Consider the following 5728-nt stretch of genomic DNA (forward strand, 5'->3'; position numbering starts at 1 on the left):
AATGCTAACAAGTTTATCTTTGTATGCGTAGATGGCTTTACTAGATTTTCCTGGTTATTTCCGACTAAGCTGGCTACCGCTCAGTCTACCATTACTTGCTTAAATTCTATTTTTGCCTCTTTTGGTCCGTGCCAATATATTGTGTCTGATATTGCTAAGGCGTTCACATCTAATCTTTTTCGTAAATTCTGTTTCGACTTGTCCATCTCTCATGTAACTACTTCTGCTTATTACCCTCAACCATCTCTGGCTGAACGGGTTAACCGTAATCTCAGGTCCGCGCTTATTGCCTATCATCATGAAGATCATTCCAGGTGGGATACGTCCCTGCATTGGTTAGCTTTGCTTTAAATTCGGCGGTTCATGAATCACATAAATTTACTCCAGCCTCTTTGATGTTCAAGTTTGTTCCCAACACGCCGCTCTCTAACCTCTGGTCTCTGAGTGACATTCTACCCGAGACAATAGATCCGGACCACATTAAAGATCTTTGGAAGAAGGCTAAAGCCAATCTTAAAGTGTCTCATGAAAAGGTTAGGGAAAGGTATGATCGTGGACGGAGACCCACCCCTTTGAATGTAGGTGACCAAGTTATGGTCAAGAACTTTGTTCCCGCGGGCAAGCTTGCCCCCAGATTTCATGGGCCTTGTATCATTCTCGATTTTCTTACGCCGGTTACGTTGTTATTAAGTAATCCAGTCACCGAGAGGATATTTAGGGTTCACCTGTCACAGGTGAAACCAGTGTAAATTTTGTGTCAACTTGCTTCATATAATTTGAAAGGAATATGAAGGTTATATTTTTTGAGTTTCACTTTTATGGCTTTCTGCCCCTTCTATAAAATTTAGTTTCATATGTAAGTATTTTTGTAAACCCTCCCCGCACCGGTAAACTGCCATTCTGTCCTTACCACGGCCATTACCACGCTCCCGTCTCCTGCTATACACACTGTGGCTTGCTTATATTAAATGCCATGGATATCTGCACGCCGCTGGCCCCTCAACCTCTCAACCAAGCCTGTGCCCTCAAAAAAAAAAGATGATGGTCCAACAATTCTGCCGCCTAGTTTTAATGTTTCAGTGCCCCCGCAGCCGCGTGGCGCCGTGCCGCGACTGGGCTAGCGGAAGGGCCCCCTCGACCCCAGCGAGGACGACATGTGCAAGGCGAGCCGGAGCTCTCCTCCCGGCCAAGGCCCGGCGCAAACCTGCTACTTGCCCGCAGCCTGTATATGTTCACCGCGGGCGCGGCGTGCTTCAACACCACTGCTCCCCTCATAGTGCGGGCGAGCGGTATCTCAGGGTACTTGAGGCGTCCGAGCGGCCTCCTTTGGACGCAAGCTGCAACGGCCGGTCTGGCCATCCAACTTAATCAACATCAACTACATGAACAGTTACTATAAGCAATGACTACACTTGGGAATTCAACAGCAATATTTGGTGGACATTGCAAAATTTTTCTTCACTTTCAAGTATTAAAAGTTTATCTTCTGAATTCCACTTCTACAACCATAAAGACTTTACTTCACCTGCAACAACCAAATTTTGAAACTGAATCAAACCATCTCCATATCTACATCAAAACTTGGACCTTGTTTTTAAACAAATTTCATGTGTCACCTCTGGAGGAACTTTGGGGGGGGGGGGAGGTCTGTACCGGGCGGTACACCTCCACGCCGCTAATTTAAAAGTTGCGCCAGTTGAAACTCCTCTGCTGGAGGAAGTCTGAACTTTATTGACGGTATTAATTTTCAAGTTTCTCAGAAGATGTCACTACCTGGAAATTTTAGAGTTTTTGAACTGTCTCATTTTCGACGTATTTTGTTTTGCTTGTAGTAAGAAGTGTGAACTTTCTCTTCTAGAGGACACTACTGAAGATCAACAATAGTGCACCCTAGTGCGGAGTGAAAGAACTGTTTATTTATTTTTTTTTTTTTTTGGAGAAATTTTTATTTCAAAAGTTTGTTTCTTGTTAAATTTCTTTCTGTTACTGTTTAAGTTGCCTGTATACCCCTCTCCTTCCCCTTGTTTTGTACTTAACCTATCCCGAATTTCTTTTATTAATTTCTGACCAATCCGAGGTATCTTCCCCCAACTTGAATATGTTGCTGTATCCTACGCAATAAAGTGTTTGTGGGAGGGTGTTTTCATTCCCCTAACGCCTCGAACCTTCCGCGAGAGGATATAAACTGCTGATTTTAGGGTCTCCGGGCCACTTCTGTTCCATCTTTCAGTGTGTAAAGTACATAGCAGGGGGCGGGAAGCGCCTCTTTCTTCGGCGACAGTCAACAACCAGGTAATGGCCGATTAATTACTTCTTTTCTTGCTTGCTCAGCAGTTTAACTCTCGGGGCGGGTCCGAAGTTTTTCCATTATGTAACCTTCCCTAAAATGTAAAGGAACTTGTATCTATTCCATCTTTTAAACTGCATATCGGGGTAGAGAGTGCTTAACCCTCTCGAGTTCCCAATCATATTGTTTTGAGGTGAACTTATTTTTCTCAACCTATTCTTAGTTAACGTAAAATAAATTGTCCTTTTCTAAAAGTCACCTCTGTAGTATGGGATTAGCCCTTGCATTAGTGGCCTAGAGCCAGATTAGGTTTTTAAAAACAAAGTGTATTAGGAGTGCAGATCGCCTCCTCTCAAATTGTTATTTTGGAGGTCATGTAATTACCCCTTTTCATTTAATAGACCTCAGTAGGTTGGGTATTTTACCCCTGTGTCTATGTCCAGTGAGGACAACTTGAAGGTGGAGTTTGGTGTGGCCTTTGAGAGGCTTAGAGTTGAGAGCGAGTGGCTCTTTTTTTCGAAAATTGAGTATTGTATGCCTCGTGGAGGCTTTTCAGTGTAATTTGGAGCAAATGTTCCTGAACATGAATGGGGTTTTCTGCCCCTGTGGTAAAACTTATTTTGAAGTAAGGTTGGGCTGATTGCCCACGAATTGTGAAGCAAGGGCGCTGAGCCCAAATCTAGTAAATATTGTACATACATTTTGTTAATTTGCTACTCTGTACCTGCAATGCTTGTTATTTCGTCATTTTAAAAAGAAAATATAACCTTGTTAAATTTTACATTTAACTTTAATTCCGTAGTTGGAGACCTATTCACACCCGCACCTTCTTTCACCTCTACCTACCACTAAAACTCGGTAACAATTATTATTATTATTATTATTATTATTATTATTATTATTATTATTATTATTATTATTATTATTATTATTATTATTATTAAATCCCCCTGTGCGTGGCGTTAGTAGAATAAATTCCACGATATCCAACGCCTACCGTACAGTGTGACTTAAAGGAGACCTTTGGGCTTAAATTTTGGGAGTACAAGTTGGCGACCATGCTTTTCCTAATGGGAGGCAGTGCTTCCATTTATCTTATGTCAGGATACTCACTTTTATCTTTCCTATCTGACGTTCCTTGGTTCAAATCTTGTTCTTTTGTGACCCCAGGCCCTGGCAGCCCCCACTCTTTTACAATTTTGCTGTACGTTGCACCGACCCAGATAGGTCTCACGACGATCGTGGGAGTGAGAAAGGCCTAGGAGCGGGCCTTAATTAAGGTACAGCCCCAGCATTTGCCAGAAATGAAATGGGGAAGCACGGGAAACCATCTTGAGGGCTGCGGACATTGGGGTTCGGACCCACTGTACTGTTGAGAGCTACGTGACCCAATCCACGCGGCTACTTGCTCGGTAGCGTGGCTGTTAATACTTCCAAGCGTTACGCTACGGTGGCGGTCATTTTCGTTCTGATTAGTAGAGAGCCCGCCCGTTGGCTATGATCGGTAAGGCATCCAGTCTATATGGTCTGACATCGTGATTACCTGGTTCGAATCCCCTTGGTCGAAAAGTATTTTGGCCGACGGGTTTAGGAGAAATGGTGGCATACAATTTCTAATAACTAGATTGCGTGCCAGACGTGTGGTTAGTGCAGTGCTTAGTGTGATTAGTTGCCAACCCCGGAGGTGCGGGTTCGATTCCCGACTCTGACACAAAATTTGAAAAAAAGTTGGACGAGGACTGGAACGGGGTCCACTCAGCCCACGTGATTACAATTGAGGAGCTATCTGACGGTGAGAAAGCGAATCCTGTATGGAAAGCCAAGAATAACGGTCGAGACGACTCGTCGGGCTGACCACACGACACCTTGTACTCTGCAGGCCTTCGGGCTGAGTAGCGGTCGCTCGGTTGGACATGGCCCTTCGGGGCTGCTCTGCCATGGCGTTTGTTTATTTCTTCCTTATATAAGAATAAAGAGTAGTAGGCCACTGATACACATTACTTAGTCAATTTATTCTCTAAGCTTCTGTTCCGACGGTACACCAAGCAATGGAGGAAATCCGCGTCCAGTCCCTGAACCAGCGTCATGACGGCTGGTGAACGGCCGTATTTTCGTGAAATCACTTATCAGCAGACATCCGATTTTACCAAACCAAAGACCAAACCCCATGGCACAACAGCCCCGAAGAGCCATGGCCTACCAAGCGACCGCTGCTCAGCCCGAAGGCATGCAGATTACGAGGTGTCATTTGGTCAGCACGACGGATCATCTCGGCCGTTATTCTTGACTTTCTAGACCGGAGCCGCCATCTCACCGTCAGATACGTAGGTGGATCAAAAGGTTAGTTGCACTAACGCGCCGCAGCAGCGCGCTGTGTGTCGCAAACGTGGGCACAGCGGAGAAAGGGACAGACACTCCCCACACGTCTGTTAGGCAGGTCGCTGTGGTGTCTCGTCTAGTATTGTGTGATTAGCGGCCAAATGCAATGGCGCGTCAACTGGACGTTTAACCCTGTTAACCCATTTTCTTGGCTCGGCGTTGATATGGACTTAGCAACAAAAATACAAATTCATGAAAATCTGCGTTATCATAGCCGTTATGGTAAAAATGTATAAGGCATAAATGATCGGAAATTTAATGCTATATAACTTTAGTTATGTAGGGTTCATCGATAGGACGACTAATAATATAAATCTTTGAGAATTAAATTTTAGTCCTTCCCCTGAAGTACCATCTCACTCATCGTGAATAAAATGATTTATAGCCTAGATTATAGTGGCTCATTCCCCGACTTTACACACCGATTTTTATTAAATTATCTTTAGCCGTTTTCTCGTGATGCATGTACGTATATACATAAATGCATACAGACAAACAGACAGACAGACAGACAGACAGACAGACAGACAGACAGACAGACAGACAGACAGACAGACAGACAGACAGACAGACAGACAAAAATTACGGAAGAGTAAAAACTGCATTTCCTTGCTACTGTGGGCATGAGCGATACAGAAATACCATTCTTTTCAAATTCTGAGCAATGTACAGATAAAACTCTTATTTTATGTATATATACTTGGGTAAGCGAACCTCCATAATTGATACACTGAAGTTAGTTTGTTGACGGTTATGTCTCGTGATTTCAATATGTAACTAGTCAAGTTGGCAGCAGTGATGAGCCATTAAAAGAAATGAGGATATGGCGGCTATATTTGCCTTTTAGTGTACAGCCTTACCATAATCGGGTAGGTGGAGATTGGAAATGGCGCGATTTCACTTTCGAAGGAAGAGAGCCCAGTTAGAAACATCTTTCTAAACCTGAATTCACTTATTTTAAACATCCACGCAACGTACTCTACTCTCAATCGTCCTGTGGCCGTGCCTTCGACTGAATTTATGAGAGTAATGTTAGGTTATAGGAATTAATTTGTATGAAAA

This window comes from Anabrus simplex, chromosome 3 (genome assembly GCF_040414725.1).
Source record: "Anabrus simplex isolate iqAnaSimp1 chromosome 3, ASM4041472v1, whole genome shotgun sequence".
In the NCBI taxonomy this organism is placed as follows: domain Eukaryota; kingdom Metazoa; phylum Arthropoda; class Insecta; order Orthoptera; family Tettigoniidae; genus Anabrus; species Anabrus simplex.